The 19,996-nt window shown below is 39.3% G+C and overlaps 1 pseudogene; it reads left to right on the top strand.

Annotated features, from left to right (window-relative positions):
- The first annotated feature begins 994 nt into the window (after positions 1-994).
- Positions 995-19,996, top strand: part of LOC131513109 (vomeronasal type-2 receptor 1-like) — a 35,241-nt pseudogene continuing 16,239 nt past the window's right edge.

A 19,996-nucleotide genomic window follows, 5' to 3' on the forward strand; every position in this document is an offset into this window, starting at 1 on the left:
GAGGGGCCTAGCAAGAAAGTAGGAGAGGAGTTTCTCATGAAAGAACCCTGGTATTCTCAGGCATTTGTGTCTGAACCAGTGACAGAGTCAGCAAAGTGCACTGAGGGCCTTACTTCACCTTTAAGAGGGGGTTCAAGAAAATGATGTATGTGAAAAATGACCTCTTCCTTGAACTCTTGTGGGCTTTACAAAATTGTTCTAGGGTAGCTTACCAGGAGTCACTGAGGAGGACCCGAGGCCCAGAAGTTAGGTGACTCTCCCACATCACACTAACGCAAGTGGCAGAATGCAGATTCAAAACAATGCCTTCCAAACCCACCATGGTTTTCCACTTGGCTTTTTCTACACCTCTAAGTAAAGAGGTTGGCCTGATGTCAACTTTTTTCTTTCTTTTTTAACGTTTATTCATTTTTGAGACAGAGAGAGACAGAGCATGAATGGGGGAAGGTCAGAGAGAGAGGGAGACACAGAATCCGAAACAGGCTCCAGGCTCCGAGCTGTCAGCACAGAGCCCGACGCGGGGCTCGAACTCACAGACCGAGAGATCATGACCTGAGCAGAAGTCGGAAGCCCAACCGACTGAGCCACCCAGGCCCCCTGATGTCACCTCTTTTAAAATACTTGGTGATGAAGCAGAATGCCCTTCCTCACCTTTGGGGCAAGAGCTGCTCCCACAAGGGTGGCTGAAGTGAGAGTGAATGAGGCTGACACATGACAAACAAGAAAGGGACAATTTTTACAAAATGAAATCACTCTTTCAAACTCAAAACCCACTATTTTTTCATTATATATTATTGCTAAGCATAGAAGAGATTTTTATGAGGCTCATTTCAAAGGGATTACTCAGTGTCTAGTCCAGATTGATAAATTGCAGGTGAGTGTAAGGCCCGGTGATTGATTGAGGCCTGACGATTATGTAGCAAGTAGTGGTAAGCCGAGCCCACTGGGACATAGCATGCACACACTCACTGAAACACTCTATTAAGGTGCCTCCTTAAAGCTTCTAACACTGGTCATTTCTCCCAAACTCTCTTTATTAAAATGGACAGCAGAAAGAAATGCTTGGTTCTAGGATTTCTTGCTTTTTTATGGGCTGAATTAGGCATTGAAGGCAAAGAAGAGAAAGGAAGAACACACCTATCGTTTGCTGGGCAAGTTTGATCTGAATGGGTATGTAGATGCCGAAAACCATTCACCTGTCATTAGAGGACTGTTTCCTATTCACTATAGGGCCATCCTATCAAATGAGTCTGTTTTGGAGCCAGTATCAGCAAAATGTGAAGGGTAAGCTGCTTTTCTTGTCTTCTTTTTACATGAAGCACAGTGGTAGGGATGAAGGAATGTGGGGAAGGGGGGTGGAAGTCAGGGTCTGGAGCTGGCACCATGAAACCAGCCCTGACTCCGACACTATTTATTTGATACAGGAGAGGTACTATCTGTTTCTGTGCCTCAGTTTCTCCAGGGTGGACACTCTAGGATTGCTTAGAAACAAGAAAAGCTTGGTCTCAAGTGGGTCCTTTCCCACTTCCGTACCGCAGAAAGGACAACAACAGGTTTTGTGTAATGTAAAACGTTGCTTTTCAGAGGGTGGTCTGTGGACCAGCAGCAGCACCTAAAAGCTTGTTAAAAATGTGGAATCTCAGGCTGCATCCCACATCTGCTGAATCAGAATCAGCATTTTGCTAAGGCTTCCCGGTGATTCATGTATGGTACAGTTTGGGAAGCACTGATGCAGAGTTATGCAGTGTTATAGCTTTAATGTGAATTGTTAATTAGACTAAATTCTCCTCAAGTGAAAATACACAGTGTGGGGATGCCGATTGTATATCGGAGCTAAAATTCATAGTAAGATTCCTTCCCCTGGAAGGTTTCTGCCCTACTCTCCTCATGCCGAAATTGCCATGTCAGGAAATGGGACCCATGACGGATAATCTGAATTTACTAATAATGCTTTGTAAGAAAGGCAAACAGGGCTTAGATTTGCATGCATGCATGTGAGCACGCACACACATACACACATTTTAGTTATGAAAAGTGCCAGAAATTGAAACAAAGGAAAACAACTATCCACTATATTACTACCATAACAAAGCAGTCCTTTCCCTATATTCTTTCTCAGCCCTTTTATACAAATGCAACTATAACTTTTGCATAGTTGTGACCATAGCATGACCACAATTCATTATATAGTAAGCATTTCTATGAGGCTGGATGGTAATTTCAATTATAAATGAATGCTATAAAAATTTTAGCAACTTCTTATACAATTAAATCTTTAATGATCACAACTCTTTTCCTTTGATCTTACTTCATGCTACATATTTGAAATATCATTAGAGGAGTAGATAAACAGTAATGTTGTTGGCAAAGGAAAGGATTGCAATCCATCCCTTCTTATCTCTTTCTTGGACCTTCTAATTCTTTTCCAGTCTTACAGCTAAGCAAAGGAAAGAGGGATGAGAAGGGCTTTTGCTGGCAGCTACATTGTTGTAGAGTCGGTTCATTATTTATCACGGAAGTTTACACGTTCAATCCCTAAAATATAAAATGAAAACTAGAGTTTGTACACTAATATTTTGTAAATGGAATCACTTAATTTGTTCCTCACCTTTCATCAGAATTTTTGAAGGTTATCTTCCTAGCAAGGCTAACTAGAAAAAAAGCCAATATAGAAGTTTTTAGTAAAAATCTACCCCTTTCATTAAAAAAATAATTTGGCATGTCCAATGTGGTTGAAACAGTGGTGAGAAGTATGTCCCATTTACAAAGTAATTCACTATGTCAGGGTTATTTTGATTTTCCTATGTAGTGCACGCGTTCTTATTTTTTTAAGTGTTTATTTTTTGGGGGGGCGTGGGGCCAAGAGGGAGGACAGAGGATCCAAAGTGGGCTCTGCGATGACAACAGAAAGCCCAATGCGGGGCACAAACTGTGAGATCATGATCTGAGCTGAAGTCGGATGCTTAACTGACTGAGCCACCCAGGCACTCCCCCTTCCTGTTCTTATGTAAGTTTCAGAGTAGTCTAATAGTTGCTTTATATGTCTGTCCAGCAGTTTTAATTGTAATCAGTGGGAGAGATAAGGTGTGTATTTACTCCCTCTTTAACTCAAACCTGAGGAGTCTCTGAAAGGATTTCTTCAGTCATTTTCTGGCTCTCAGTGTTGCTGCTGAGAAGTCGTGACACTTTGATTCACGACATTGTGTGTGAAGCTTCTTTCATGTGATGCAGGGCCTCTAAAAAGACAGTTTCTCATCCTGAATGTGACTCAGCAATGCAAGGCATCGTTATGAGTGTTCAGCTGGTCTCCCGTCTCATTTGACTGAAACCCATATTGCTCATCTTTATGCTATACAAAGCTAAAACTTTCCTTAGCACCTTAGTCCATCTTGAAAATACCTATATATTTTGGATATCAAAATTCCATATTTTTAAAATTGACATATGTTCTTCAAGATTATAATTCATTTTCACCCACACCACCAGCAGTTTCTTCCAATCTCCGTCCAACACCAGTGTTCTCCAAGACTCTTAACACTCCTTCTTGTGATGCGACTTTCCCTTTCAGTGGGACAGTCGCATTGAGACCGGCCTGGCCTGGGACGTGCTCAGGGGCCAAGCCAGGCCTAATCTGGTAGTACTTTGATTTTAGCATCATCAACCCACCTATACCTGATCTAGAAATTCAAGTTGGGGTTTGGAGAAGTCTCATGCTCTAATGTTACCAAGATACTAGTTTTGCTTGGCCATCAGCTTAGGCATACAGAAGAGGAAGACTTTTCTGTTACTTTGAAAATGTCGTTCAGGGAAGACAATGGCAGTGAAATGGGAGGTGAAAGTGTATTTTAATTCTTGTTTTGGTTGATCTAAATGAGGTTAGGGTTTAGAGAAATTTTCTGGGGGGGAAAAGGTATATGTTGCACAACAGTACTTGAATATCATAATGGAAATCAGAGAATGAAAGAAAAATCATCCCAAATCTCACCCTTCCAGTAATTATTCTGTGCTCATTTAAAATATTTCCCTGTTGAGGAGCATCTGGGCAGCTCAGTTGGTTAAGCGTCTGATTTCAGCTCAGGTCATGATCTCACTGTGAATTTGAGCCCTGTATCAGGCTCTGTGCTGACAGCTCAGAGCCTGGAGCCTGCTTCAGATTCTGTGTCTCCCTCTCCCTGCCCCTCCCTTGCTCACACTCTGTATCTCTCTCTCTCTCAAAAATAAATAAGCATTAAAAAAATTTAAAAATTTCTCTGTTGATACTTAACCAAATGTTCACATAATTTGTATGTACGTTTTAATTATAGTATGGAAGTAACATTGCATATGGCCTGTTTCACTTAATATTATATACATGCTACTGTGTAATCTAATTATAGTTTTTCAATGATGGAAAATATTCCCATCAAGTCACTATACCATAATTTCTTATCAGTGAACATGTAAGTTCTGGTGTTTCAATATTATAGATAATTCAGTAATGAATACTTTGGGGGTATACGTACCTTTTTCCTTCAGGAAGAACAATTTGTTCAGAAAACTTCTCAGGGGTAGAATTATTGATTCAAACTAGGTAAACGTTTTCCTAGCTCTTGAAATAAATTGCTCTGTTCCCTTAAAGAAGATATTGCTACAGATACTGGGTGGCTCAGTCAGTTAAGTGTCTGACTCTTGATTTTGGCTCAGGTCACGATCTCGTGGTTCACGGGATTGAGCCCCGCATCGGGCTCCGCGATGACAGTATGGAGCCTGCTTGGGATTCTCTCTCTCTCCCTGTTTTTCTGCCCCTCCCCCATTCTCTTGTTCTCTGTCTCTCAAATTGAATAACTAAATATTAAAGACAGATATTGCTATATTTATTTCAAAAACATGCATGCCAACTTACTTTGCTCCCATGTAGATTTGGAAGCCAACTATCTTAGGATGATGAAGACTTTCATGTTCTGGCACCTCTGGTTGTCCAGTTTCCATTTCCCTGTGCCATACCCACTCCCACTTTTATCCTTCGAATGTACTGATCTTTCCATCCCTAGAACGTATTAGGTTCTCTTCTTGAGAACATGCTTTCACACACACCATTCCCTCCATCTGCAGCTCTCATCCCTGTTTTTATGTCATTCTTCAAGCCTCATCTTGGCCATTATGTCCTCCAGGGTGAGGTGTCCATCTTCAGGGCCCCTATGTGTATCTCTGTCACTATTTTTATAATTTGGCGCATGAGTTGGCTATTTTTCTGTGTCTTCACCTGTGCACTGCAGTTCCTATCTGGTTCTGTGTTATACCTATAAGGTCTAGCACCGGTGGAACATCCAGTAACTATTTATTGAACAAATAAAAAACAAAGTTAGCCTTAACTAAAAAACCCAACTAAAGAAATACTCATCTGCTAGCAGGGCTATTTGCTATTAGACGTTTAATCAAAAACATTTATTGAGTAGAAGATACAGAGTTAGGTACTATATAGGTGAGAAGATATTAAGACAAAAATTCTTGAGATACTTTTAAATAGGTTAAAGTTTAGCTAAAACTGGGGAGAACAAGAGTTGGGAATAGAATAGATATTTTTCAGTGGAGAAGACCCTGAAAAAAAAATGTGGTGATGGATTATAAGAGAAATATTTTTCCCTTTAGCGGCTGGGGGATGAAGGGGGAAATATCTGAATCATGGTTTTATGTGAGAATGGTGGGAAGGAGACAGTTTTCAATTAAAAAAATTTTCAGCATTCAACCATCAAATCATGGCAGAAAAAAATGATTAAATTGGAGTCATAGGATATATGGTGTACATAAACTTTATATTCCTCTTTGATATACTTTTATCACATTTTCATATATTTACATCATTTTTATAATTAATAGGAAAGTAAAGAGGAGGGAAAGGAGAGTCATATGGCATCAAGGACTTCCAATGAATGGCGAAAATGTATTGAGGGGTTATTTAGTGCCCTGTGTGGTGGAGAGAATTGAGAATATGAAGATAATTTTGTGAAAAGACATAATCAGCAGTTTGGGGAGATTATATCATATGAAAGATATAGAGAGCTAGAAAATGTCCCAAAAAGGTACTTCTCAGCCCAAACCAATCAACAGTGAATACAATTCATATGTGAACCCTTGAACTTTGCTCTATCATTCATGCAATATTCACATGCTCACGCAAGTGAGGTGCCTGCTGATATTCTGGCAAAATGCTCTCGGTACCACCCGCAGCTAAAGGTTGCTCTCCCGGACCCCGAAGTTCCACCCACTGACTAAAGCCTTACAAAAGCTGTTTCTTTTTCAGGTTTAACTTTTGGGGGTTCCGCTGGATGAAAACCATGATCCACACAATCAAGGAGATTAACAAGAGGAAAGATATTTTGCCCAACATCACTTTGGGCTATCAGATTTTTGATACCTGTCTCACCACCTCCAAATCTGTAGAAGAAGTGTTGGGATTCCTTACAGGGCGGGAAGAAAACAAGCCCAATTTTAGAAACAGTACCGGAGCATTTCTGGCAGGAATTGTTGGAGTATGCGGATCGTCCTTATCATCTGCTGTGTCAAGAATTCTAGGGTTGTATTATTTACCACAGGTAATACTCAGGTAGCTCAGAATACTGTGCTGGGTACTAATTTATAAGCAAACACAAGCTGTGTTTGTGGAAACTGCAGTAAATAGTAAGGTACTCAGATGAGGCTGGGGTAAATTGCAGAGACAAACAGGGATGATGGTGAAGTTACTGCCCCTAATTACTCTGTCCTGTCTAGCCTCAGCAGGTATGACTTGGTGACCATGTAGAGGTGATTTCAGACTTTTCTATACCCTTCAGGATACTACTTTAATTTTTGGCTTGAGGCTGTGAGTTATTGATTTCTAAGTTAACATCTCACTAGGCACAACACAGAGGCACAGAGTAGGTGATGGAGAAATACTAATTGGTTGGTTGTTTGCTAGATGGTATAAGGAATTCATTTTGTTTCTTGCCTATATTAAATATTCATGACTCTTTTTGTTCCATACACTAACATAGTGAAATGAGCCTGGGAATTTCATAAGATAGCTAGAGTTTTGGGATGCTAATTTTATGGATTATTTTATTTTTGACTTAAAAAACTTTTTTACTTTAAGTTTTTATTTTAATTCCAGTTAGTTAATGTAATAGTGTTCCCTTAGTTCCAGGTGTACAACAGAGTAATTTAACAGTTCCACGCCTCACTCTGTCCTGATCACAGAGTATGATTCTTAATCCCCATCACCTATTTTATATATCCCCCCACCCACCTCCCCTCTGGTAACCATTAGATTATTTTAACTTCAGAGACAGATGATATGTTTCTACTTAAGAATAAGATGACATAAGGGAGAATGGATTGTTAAGAAAATATAAATAAAACTCTAATGATTTCTAAGGATGGGTGATTGAAGTATAGTCAGGATTTATTAATGTGAATGATGATTAAGCCTATTTGTGTTACTAAAGTAATGGGAAATTTGAAATAATCATAAAAAATAACATTTACATGGTATTTCTTATAAAGTTACAAATAAAAATGAAGGAGGAACAGAAAAATACCGAGAAACAGGCCAAGTGGGTGGGGGGTGGGTGGATGACACAGCTAACACCTTAGCCGTGGGCTTCATGTAGCTCAGTTGAACGGTTACTGTGAACTCTATTTTCTACCAAAACCCAGCTGCAGTCCAGGCACTGGCTAGAAACCTCTAGATTGATTTTCTTATTTAAATCTTTGCAGTAAATATGCAAAGAAGGTAAAAGTAATCTTCTATATGACACTTTCACATTGGCTGTTTCATTTAATATACTGATCATATTAAAATTTTTATGTTATATATTAACATGTATGATATGTATGTTATTCATTATATTATACTGAGTATATATTAGGTGTACTTAATGTACTTAAGATGTAGATACCATTACCCTGATTTTGTTCATGAGGAAACCGAGGTTCAGAGGGTTTAAGTAAATTGTCCACAGTCTTACACTAATTATGTAGCCAGAATTAAAAATCAGGTGTCTCTGCTTCTTAAATGAGATTCTTTCCTGCATATGACTTCCATGCTGCTGCTGCTAATGAGTTTCCAAAGAAGAATGTAAACTTTAGCTAAGAGTATAAGAATAGGACAAATGGTATAGAAAAGAGAAAATAGGAATATTTTGTTACTCACAAAGGCATTGACAGTCATGGAGCTATGGAATTATAATATAGGAGGTCCTACTGAAGGTGACATATTAATAACAAGAGATGGGTTGGGCAAGAATGTAGCGTATGTTCCTCATTGCAGAGTCAGTGAGGCTGGGGGTAAGGTAGAGCAGAAATGCATGTAAGATTGTCAGGAATTCATGGTACTGATGGAAATATACATGAGGATCACTGGCAAAATGAAAAAAAAAAGTACTGTTTAATTTATCTGGACAAGTACCTATAAAATGAGGCCTTCTAGAACTTTGTGCAGGTGCTGTGGAGCTTCCTACAACCTTCCTCCAGTAAGTCTCAGAACCTAAATGCTCACAAGTCCTGGCAGAGAGAAACAAGGTAAGAGAAGAGAAAGAGGGAAAGGAGTGGTGGTAGAAAGACACACACACACACACACACACACACACACACACACACACACACACACGAGGGGCAGAGGGAAGAGAGAACTGAGCCTTCCAAATAGACTGTGAGTCCACTCACTCCATCATCTGTGTGGATGAGAAAGCAGAGCTGAGGAAGGACCTTGACCCTCACACCCAGTGTCATGAGAACATAGATGAAATGTCAGGTGACCTGTTTTTCAGTGTTGTGACCCCACCTCTGAAAAGTGGTGCATTGAATGTCATTATCTTGATAATTGGCTTTTCTGACTCCCCTGGGGTGGAGTGAGGAAAGGGTGCACAGGGAGGCCAGTGTTCCCTTGCATGGTCCCCACCTATGAGATAGGGAGCGGAGTACAAGGTTTTATCGTGGAAGGATGTGAGAATGAAGGGAGAACTGATCAGTCCCTTCTTTCTCCAATAAAAATATTCAGAGGTTGTGTAATTTGAAATTTTTCTATTGCTTTCTAATAACTGCACGCACATTTTCAATTGTAGGTGAGTTACACCTCTACCTGCTTGATTCTTATGACAAACACCAGTTTCCGTCTTACCTTCACACGGTAGGCAGTGATAAGATCCAGTCGGAAGCCATGGTATGACTTATCCACCACTTCGATTGGATCTGGATAGGCACAAGAGCAACTGATGATGATTATGGAAAATATGGAGTGAAAAATTTTAAGGAAAGAATGGAGAATGCCAACCTGTATTGCAACATTGAGTGCCAACAGTACAACCTGTATTGCATTCTCTGAAATTATTCCCAAAGCCTCTTCCAATGAGAAAATGCAGAAAATTGTTGATGCGGTTGAGTTCCACTGCCAGAGTTGTGCTTTAAGCATCTGATACTGACCTCAGTCCTTTTGTGCTGGAAATGGTTCACCACAACATAACTGACAGAACATGGATAGCCAGTGAAGCCTGGATTACCTCTGCCCTCATTGCAAAGCCTGAATATTTCCCATATTTTGGTGGAAGTATTGGATTTGCAATTCCAAGAGCTGATATACCAGGACTCAAACAATTTCTTTATGATGTACATCCTGGCAAGGATCCAAATGATGTCCTGACTGTTGAATTCTGGCAAATGGCTTTTAACTGTACTTAGCTGGATAGCAGTGTTCCTTACAACATTGACCATAGAGTGAATTTGACTGGTAAGGAGGACAGATTACATGCCATGTCTGATGAATTCTGTATTGGAGAGGAGAAGTTGGAAGATCTTAAAAATACCTATCTGGATGTGTCTCAGCTAAGAATCACAAACAATGTCAAACAAGCTGTATATTCTCTGACTTATGCCTTGGATGGTCTAAGTAGATGTGAAGAAGGACATGGGCCATATATGCCAGGAAACACCTGTGCATATATACCTGACTTTGAGCCTGGTAAGTTATTGGTTTGTTTTTTTTACTTCATGACAGAGTTTGACATTAAAAGAATTCATACAAATAAAACCTTTGACTTGCTTTTGTATTTAATAGATATAATTGTATCACATGTCTACCTAAGAGAAGAGCTTGCTTGTGTGACCTAAATGAGCATTTTTAAGTTCCTATTTGGTGGGATTTTTGAAGCCTTTAAATTTTTTCTATTTTTTAATTAAAATTTTTTTTCCTTTCAAATTTTTATTTAAATTCTAGTTAGTTAACATACAGTGCAATATTGGTTTCAGGAGTAGAATTCAGTGATTTATTACTTACATACAACACCTAGTTTGTTAACAGAATTCTTATTAGGTTTGTTTTGAATGGTAGAAAATCCTCCCTAAACAGTACCTTATGCAAAATAGGTTTTGTTTTTCTTTTTCTTCATGTAAGTGAAGTTTAGAGATTAACATTCTGGGACTGAAAGACTGACTTAGGGATCTAGATTCCTTCTACCTTGTTTCACTGTTCTCAATATGTGGGTTCACTTCATAATCTCAAATGTCTACTTGGACTTCAACCATCATGTCCATACTGTAACCAGCAGGAAGGAGAAAGGGCAATGATGTGTACATCCCTCCATTTAAGGATATTTCCTGGAAATTACGTACAATTCTCCTTACATGCCATTAGCCAGAATTTAGTTAACATGGTCATAGCTAGCTGGGAGGGAAACTTTAGCCTTTATGCAGTGTGGGAGGGGCCATGCAAAGGCATGAACACTAGAAGAAGACTAATGGGGGTCATCCTGAGGATATGATTCTCCTCTTTCCTGTCTCAACTCTGATGTCCAAGAAATTCGTGTTGGGACACAGTAGCCCGAATGATCTCAGCAGGATGCACGCCTAATCAGAGTGCTCCTTTGCTTACAGCCTTCAGCCCCTCCCCTCTTACCTGTAAAGGACAAAGCATGACATCTGTGGTCTGGTGCTATCAGTATCTTTGATTTTATCGTTCTTTCCATGACTCTCAGCACTTTATTCTCTAGCAACACCAAATTGCCTGTCACTGCCAACAGAGTCCACAGTAGTCTGAACCACCACATCTTTATTTTTATTTTCAAATTGATCCCACAATGCATTTTGATCTGTGTCTACTTAGTCTCCTCCAGTATGTGGTAGTTCTCCATTCCTCCTTGTTTTTCATGACTTTGATATTTTTTATAAGTACTGGCCAGTTATTTTTAAAATGTCTTAAATTTAGGGGCACCTGGGTGGCTCAGTCGGTTGGGCGGCCGACTTCAGCTCAGGTCATGATCTCGCGGTCCGTGAGTTCGAGCCCCGCGTCGGGCTCTGTGCTGACAGCTCAGAGCCTGCAGCCTGTTTCAGATTCTGTGTCTCCCTCTCTCTGACCCTCCCCCGTTCATGCTCTGTCTCTCTCTGTCTCAAAAATAAATAAACGTTAAAAAAAAATGTCTTAAATTTAGGGGCACCTGGGTGGCTCAGTCGGTTAAGCTTCCCACTCTTGGTTTGGCTCAGGTCATGAACCTTATGGTTTGTAGGATCGAGCCCCACATGAGGCTCTGCACTGACAGTGCCTGCTAGGGATTCTCTCTCCCTCTCTGTCTGCCCCTCCCCTGCTCATACTCTCTTCTCTCTCAAAATAAATAAATAAACTAAAAAAAAGAATATTTTACAATTTTGGTTTTTCTATTTTTTTTCTCATGGGTACATTGAGGGTATGCATTTGGCAAAAATATCATATGTTTTTGATATGATTTATCCTTTTAAAAATTTCTTTTTTAAAGTTTATTTATTTTGAGAGAGAGAGGGAGGGAGGGAGTGTGAGTAGGGAGGGGTGGAGAGAGGGAGGGAGAATCCTAAGCAGGCTCCATGCTGTCAGTGCAGAACTGGATGCAGGGCTCGATCTCTCCAACCATGAGATCTTGACCAGACCAGAAACCAGGAGTCAGACGTTTGACTGACTGAACCACCCAGGCACCTTGATGTATCCTTTTTATGTCTCATATCAGGAGGTACATGATGTCATTATGTCTTATTATTATTGTTGACATTAATTTTCATCAGTAATAGTGATGTCACCTTTTCTACTGTAAAGTGTGTTTCCCTTTGTAATTATCTTGTGGGGACAGTATTCTGAGGATCTGAAAATAATGTTTCTCATCATACCTTTGCCCACAAATTTTAACATCCATTGATGATGGGTTTTGCCTGAAACAACCATTACTGTCTTGTTTAAAAAATAGTCATTTTCTATTTCCTTCATTTCTTCTACACTTATTAACCAGAATTCTACTCTTCCCCCTCTGATTTAATTATATCAATATGGATGTAAGAATATTTATTTCCATCCTATGAGTGGAATAATCCACAACTATCATTATTTATTCTCCTCAAAATTTCCCAGATTTGGCTGTTGGGAGCCACTTTGAGCTAGCTCTTTTTTCTTTGACACATCTTTATCATCTCTAAGTACTTCCTTGTTTTCTGGAACCCCAAGATGTTCTGGGCTCATCTTGTACTTTCTCTGCGTCAGGTCAGTAGTCAAGTCAGCCATTTCTGTAAAGACTCCTATTTCCATTTATTGGAGAATGGAATTTGTAAAGCGAGATCTGAGTGCAAGGTGTATTCCTTGGTACTGGGGAAATTGTGGTAAATTCAGAATAAGAAATTAAGTTATATTTTAAAGGCTTAGGGCAGTTCCTTTATTTTAAAAGAAATCCTTTGGGTACTTGTTTTGTAATAGAAAGGATACTATATGGTAAATAACAACCCTCTAATTCATTATTTGAATATTTCAATATTACAATTTAAATTTGCTCAGAGAACAACAAACATGTATTAGAATTGCAGAGAAGAGACTTTAGTGAAGATCAAAGGTCAACATAGTGTCAGGGTGAATGTTGGTGGGATAGTCCATGACGGGATTCATGCTCCTTGACATATACCCCATATGATGTCAGTAAGTTAAACCTGAAAAGCAGGACCTTACCCGAGAGATGGTTAAGAGGCTTATTGAGAATGCTTCATAAATGTATTGAAGTAAAAATTTTAAATTTATTTAAAACTAAAATGACAATGTACTCCATACTCATTCTTCTCAGCTTATCACGTTAGCAGACTTGATCAGAATATGTATATTTGGTAAAACCCTTTTACTCTTGTGGTTTATTTGGACATATCTCTAAATTCTTTTGTATAGCTGGGTGATAGGGAACTGTATCCTACCATCCAATGGTGACAAACAGATGGAATTATGGCAACATTGTTCTAGAGAATGGTCAGGGACTGGTATTCTTTGAACATTTCCTTTCTTAACTCTTCTGAACATTGGAAAGGGAAAAAAAATGCCTCTTCCCAATGGACTTGCCAGGGAAAGTCACCATGTTGTGAACTCTGATGTAGATTTTATGTTGTTTGAGAACAGCATGTGGTAAAAGGAAGGAGAGATAAAAGGGCAGGGGACCTGGAGTGGCCCTACTCCAGAGTGGATGGTGATTATTATAATACTTAACTTGGTATATTGACTTACTAAAGGCTGAAAGTTATATTAATTTCTATGACAGAGATAGGGCAGGAATAATTTCCTTCTTTTAACAGACCAGGAAGCTAGTGCTTACAAGATATATGACTTGCCCAAGGTCATGACATTTGAAAGAACCAAAATATGATGTCAGCTCATCAGACATCATAATTCAGGCTGTTTCCACCAAGTTGTTTGGCCTCTTTGGTTTGTGGAGGGACCTTTGTCCACATGTTATTCTCTTGGCTTAGAATCTCCTTGCACCAATGTTTGTTAGGTGAATTCTTACTAATTTTTTAAAACCCAGCTCAGATAGCCACTTCCTGGGGAAACCTCCTAAATTTTCCTAAGACAGTTAGCCACCCCCTTTCCCATGCCTTTTCAACACTTTCCACAACAGCAACATAGAGGCACATTGAATGTTACTCTTTGTACCTGTTTATTTGTTTAACCTCTCTACTGGATTGTGAGGTTTTCAAGGTAGGGAGTGGATCTGGTTGATCTTCATGTCTCTACCACCTGACATGTAGGAAAGGGAATGGTTGGGGAGGTAGACTGGTATCCATAAGTGGAAGAAATCTGGGAGGAAAGGAAGATTCCCTAGATATGGAGATATTATTAGGCATCCCTACGCCTAATCTGTATGAGTCTGTATGAGCCACACAGGTAATTTAAAATTTTCTAGTAACTAAATTAAAAAATAAAAAGAAACAGATAGAATTAAATTTAGTAAGTTTTATTTGATCTGGAATAGTATTTTAACATGAAGTCATAATCATGATAATATAATAGTAATATTATAAATATAAAGTAATAAATAATATTTATTATTATAAATATTATACATATAAAGTAATAAATAAATAAAAGTAATATAAAATTATTAATGATGGTTTACATATTTTTAAACTAAGTCTTTGCAAACCAGTGTGTATTTTATACTTAAAGCTCATCTCAATTTGGCCAGCCACTTTCAACTTTTCAATTGTCTCATGTGGCCAGAAGTTGTTGTATTGGACAGCAGAGGTATCAGGGAAAAGGAAAAAGTCCAATCACATGAATTAGATATGAGTTCTGAGATTCTTTTCTTTATAAACCCTGTTTTCTAGGCAACCAAATATTTACAAATTGCTTTTTTTCCTCCTCTTTTTCTAGTTAATGTACTATTTGAAGGGACTTAAGTTTACCACCCATAATGGAGAGAGAATAGAAATTGATGAAAATGGAGATGTGACTATGACATTCTTAAAGGCGATTAGGTGATAATGGAGAGGTTGCTTTTGTGAAGGTTGGAGAATATATATTCACAAACTCTAAGTTTGAGCTCGTGATGAAAAAGAACAATGCAACCATATTTTGGAACAATGAATCATCAAAGGTTAGTTACTCTGACATCTTATTTTGTTTATATACACAGAGAATTATATGCCTATATGGTTTCAGGCACTGTGGAATATCAGACATCTAGAGTTGGCTCTTCCAAGTCAATTTTTTCATATATAGTACATATCTTTTCCAACGTTATTTATTTATTTATTTATTTATTTATTTATTTATTTATTTATTTTTATTTTTGGGACAGAGAGAGACAGAGCATGAACGGGGGAGGGGCAGAGAGAGAGGGAGACACAGAATCGGAAACAGGCTCCAGGCTCCGAGCCATCAGCCCAGAGCCTGACGCGGGGCTCGAACTCACGGACCGCGAGATCGTGACCTGGCTGAAGTCGGACGCTTAACCGACTGCGCCACCCAGGCGCCCCAGTACATATCTTTTCTATGTACTGATTCCAGTCTTTTGTTTTTGGAACATTCTCTTGGACTGTAGTTTTAAATATTAGTTCTATCATTTGGTTTTTCTTCTTCAAGCACTCCAGTCAAAGAGTTTGACTTCCTTGGTCTGTCTTCGGTTTTATCTATTTTCTCTCATTTTTGCCTTTTTTCTTTATTTCCTCCTTATTCTTTTGGTTATTTTCCTTCCTTTTCAATGTCCCTTATTAAATTTACACTCAGGTATATTTGTTTTTGAGTACCTTGTAACTTTTATCTTAATTTCTGAACTGATATTGTTTTGTCTTTAGTTTCTTTCCTGAACCAAAAAATGAAATTGTTTTCATTCTTTCCAGTTTTATATTTATTTAGGTTTTTAATTTTTAAATATCTGAATCAACATATTTTTGCACATCTCCAAGTGCTTTTTTGAGAGTATTTAATTGTAGTGCTAGAATATGTATTTAAAATACTATGTTACACAGGACACCTGGATGGCTCAGTTGGTTAAACATCTGACTCTTGATCTTGGCTCGACTCAAGTCTTGATCTCAGGGTCATGAGTTCAAGCCCCATGTTGGGCTCCACACTGGGCATGAAGACTTCTTTAAAAAATTAAGAAATAAAATAAAATGCCGTTACATTATTTTTCTGGTTAATGGTTATGTGTTTACGTGTGTTGATGGGAATTTTAATCTGCTGGAATATTTTTTTCTATTGGAATGTTTTGATTTTCATTGCCTGTTTTCTTCTTTTAGTAAACTTACATCAAGGCACTCTTCCATTTTTGTTCATAGACAAGGATAAGGGTTTTTGGTGTTTTATAAATTTCAATTTCAAGACTGCCTTCTGTTAGTAGAGTAAAGAATAGTACATTTGAGATAATGACTTTTTGTGGTAAGAGAAAGCTTGATGTGTCTCTTGGTTTTATGATTCACTCTTGTTTCTGTAGGACTCTTAATTTTTCCTTCTTCTTTCCTTTTCTATCATATCTCAAAAGGGCACTTCTCCGTCTTCGTACACCTTCTAGTCCCATACAAGTGGTGCTGTCCTTAGACTGGCACCTTGAGTCCCACTTTTAAGACCTTTCTCTAGCCAGTGCTGTCTCTACATGGTTTTGGACCTGTTTCAATGCAGACTGGGACATTTTCTTTCTAGGAGTGTCTCGTCTGCTCTCCATCAACCTTAGATTCTCTGTTCCCCCTTACTCTTTCCTGCATCGTTTCTTAAGTGTCATTTCCCACATACCCAGAGATGAGGGAGGAACTCTAGAGATGGCATTGCTGGAATTTAGTGACATTTCTCTACACACAAGTACTTTGAAGTTCATAGTATTCTCAGGTCCTTTATGATGCTACAATAGTTGTCATGTATGGTTTTATTTTATTTTGTTTTGTTTTGTTTTTAAAGTTTGTGTGGTGTTTTGGATAGGATGTGTGGAAAGTCACAGTTTAGCAGCTACCATTATCCTCAGGCCACCCAGAAGTCCTTCTTTCTCTTTCGGGTGGTAGTTCTAGAGGGACTTACTCTCCTCCTCCTTTTTTTCTCATTTATTCTCAGGGCCAAAGTGTGGGAGGGAGGATTTACAAATTCATAATATGATTTAGGGTAGGGAACGCTAGCTACCCGTATAGTATGCATATGTGTGCACATGTATGTCAACAAGCTTTGATGTATCATTCAATAAACCTTTTACTGAGAAGATTATAGGAGAGAAAGATGAGTTTCCAAAATACTGCCTTCAAAATTGTTTTGAGAGGCAATAGAAATAAGGTTTGAGGATTAAATGCGTTATGTTTGGAAGTAATGTTTACTACACAATAAAAACTGTTATTTTACTTTTATTTCCTATTGTCATTATTTATTGATTGTGAATTATTGTTATTTGTGTCATTATTTATTTTATTTATTATTATAATTTTTATTTCTCTTCCTCCTATAGCAACAGGAGGGCTTTGATATGCAGGACTGAGAAGTGGTTGGTGAGCTAGAGACTGGGCCCCCTGGGTACATGAGGTAAAGACAGTACCTGGAGAAGTAACAGAGGAAGTTAGGGGAAACCTCATCACTTACCAGAAGTTATGAAGAAACCCCATTACTTACCAGATAGCTGAACTTTTTATCCTTCATGAAATATTAGTTCTAGGAGAGTAGGACTCTATGGCCTTCGATATTCTAGTTCAGTGTTTACTACATGGTGACCTGCTGTGTCACAGTAAAATGGTCAGGTGGAGGAAAAGCACTGGCAATTTAATCTTCCAAGGGGATCTCAGGATGAAGGACCTAGCAGGAGTGAGAGAGTGGAATGTGGGAGTCCATGCAGCCAGTGGTTTTTCTTTAATGGTGCAGACTTCTTTCAGGGGTGTGGGGTCTGTTTTCATCTTGTTTCTTGTTCATGTATCTTCCCTCTTCTTGTGTGGCCCTTTAGACCTGAGATCTGAGATACCCAAACGGTCTTCCAAATCCTGCTGGGGAAAGATCTAAGAATAAAGTGACAAGGAAATTAAGATTTTTGGGATCCTGTCCTATGCCAGACACCTAGAAGATCTTGTGTTTTTTTTTAAATCTCTTTTCATCTCTTTTGTTTTCTTTTTTTGCTCTCTGCTTTTCATGGATGGCAGTAAACATTTATAAACTCATACAGACTCGCAAAAGCACACACACTTACACACAAGTTCCTCCCTTTCTTGGCCCATCCTTAGGCAGCACTCAAACATTATGACAGGATATAAAAATAAAACCTTATCAGTATGTACCACTGGAGGGGCCACAGCTCTCTTCTGCATTGTATTTCTTTGACCTAGAGCTGTTCTGTCCAAATCACTAGCCCCTATTCACATGTAGCTTATAAAGTGTAAATTAATTAAAACTAAATAAAATTAAAAATTCAGTTCCTTAGTCACATTGGCCACATTTCAAGTGTTCAACATCCACCTGTGACTAGGAGTACCGTACTAGACGTGTAACACTTCTACGTCCCTAGGCCTAGAGTATAAACTATCTCCTGTAGTCTAGAGCTCTCTCTCTCAATGAGGCCTGAGACTTTTCACTTTGTAGTCCTGCTGCTAGGCATATAGCAGGTACTTAATATAATTATTGTGCATGAAAAAAGAGATGTTACTGCTTGTATAGGTTCATAAAACACTCATTCTGCTAAAATTTGATGAAAGAACAGTAAAATGTAGTAGTTGGTTTTTATTTTAATGTTTCATTAGAACATAATAATTTTATTTTTCTTCTTTATTAAATTGGGGTTATATTTGAATAATGAAATTGGTACAAATGAATTTGATACACATTTACTTAACATCTACTATGAGTTCACCTCTTGTTAAGCACTGCAAAAAACCACTGCCCTGAATTCCAGTCCAAGATGGCATCATAGGAGGACCCTGAACTCACCTCCTCCATGGACACACCAAATGTACACCTGTTTATAGAGCAGTTCCTCCTGAAGAAGAACTGAGGGCTGGTTGAACAGCTTCTGCACAACAAAAGATAGCGACCACACTGAGAATGACAGGGTAGATGGAGACTTGGTAACTAAAGGAACCCCCACCCCCAATACTGGGAACTGCAGTGAGGAGGGATAGTACCCTGAGATGACCTTGAGCAGGTTTGTCTGCCCAAGGGCATAGGAAAAAAAAAAAGCTGAGATTTGAAAGAGCAACTAGAATATGAAGGGACTGGCCCTAGAACTTCGCCTAAAGGTGGGGAGCTGCTGGAACTCTCTCTGGGTCAGAGGGGCTAGTGAGTGCCCGGGTTTATGTTCCCCCTCCACCTTGACAGTGTGAACAGGAACAGGATCTGTGTACCCTACTGGCCTGCTGCTCCAGTGTTTCCTGGGTTCCTAGCTCACACCAGCTCCACCCATCCCACCAAGGAGGTCACAGGGCAGTGCACACCAGGACATCCCTAGTCAGTGCTCACTATGGCTCCAGCTATCAGACCAAGATGACACAGGAACACAGCATCCTGGAACACTCCAGGCCCAAGTCACTTCAGCTCCAGATGGCTTGCTAGGGCACCCCTGATACAGAGCTGTTTGAGACCTCCTGGCTATGCCTGCTTTAGCTCCAGCTATCCTGCCAAAGTGCCCCTTGTGCAGAGTGGCTTGGGAATGCCTGGCCCATGCCTGCCTCAATTCTAGCCACCCAACCAGGGCACCCTGGGACCTCCCAGCCCACATCCACCTTGGTTCCAGCTGCCCCACCAGGGCAACCCCTGTGCTCAGCACCCTGGGACACCCTGGATTATACTCACTTCAGCTTCAGCTGTCCTGCCAAGCACCCTCTCTGTGGAGAGTCCCGGGACCACCCCAGCCCCAGAACCCACTTCAGCTCTGGCCATGTTACTAGGGTAGCTCCATTGCAGAATACTCTGGCCACACCAGACACAGCTCTAGCCAGCCAGCCAAAGTCACAAGGCACAGTCCACACAGGGGCCAACCATGCATAAGACTATTCCTTCAAGTGTAAGAGAAGTAGCTGTTTTGCCTAATTTATAGAAACAAACACATAAAGTCAAGAAAAATGGGGAGACAAGAATATGCCCCAAATGAAAGATGAAGAGAAAACCTCAGAAGAAGAACTAAATGAAATTAAGCAATATGCCTGATGAAGAGTTTAAAGTAATGGCTATAAAGGTGTTCATGGGACCGAGAGAAAAGTAGAAGAACTCAGTGAGAGCTTCAACAAAGAGATAGAAAATGTAAAAAAAAAGAACCAGAGTTGAAGA

This window comes from Neofelis nebulosa, chromosome 5, assembly GCF_028018385.1.
Source record: "Neofelis nebulosa isolate mNeoNeb1 chromosome 5, mNeoNeb1.pri, whole genome shotgun sequence".
Taxonomy (NCBI): Eukaryota; Metazoa; Chordata; class Mammalia; order Carnivora; family Felidae; genus Neofelis; species Neofelis nebulosa.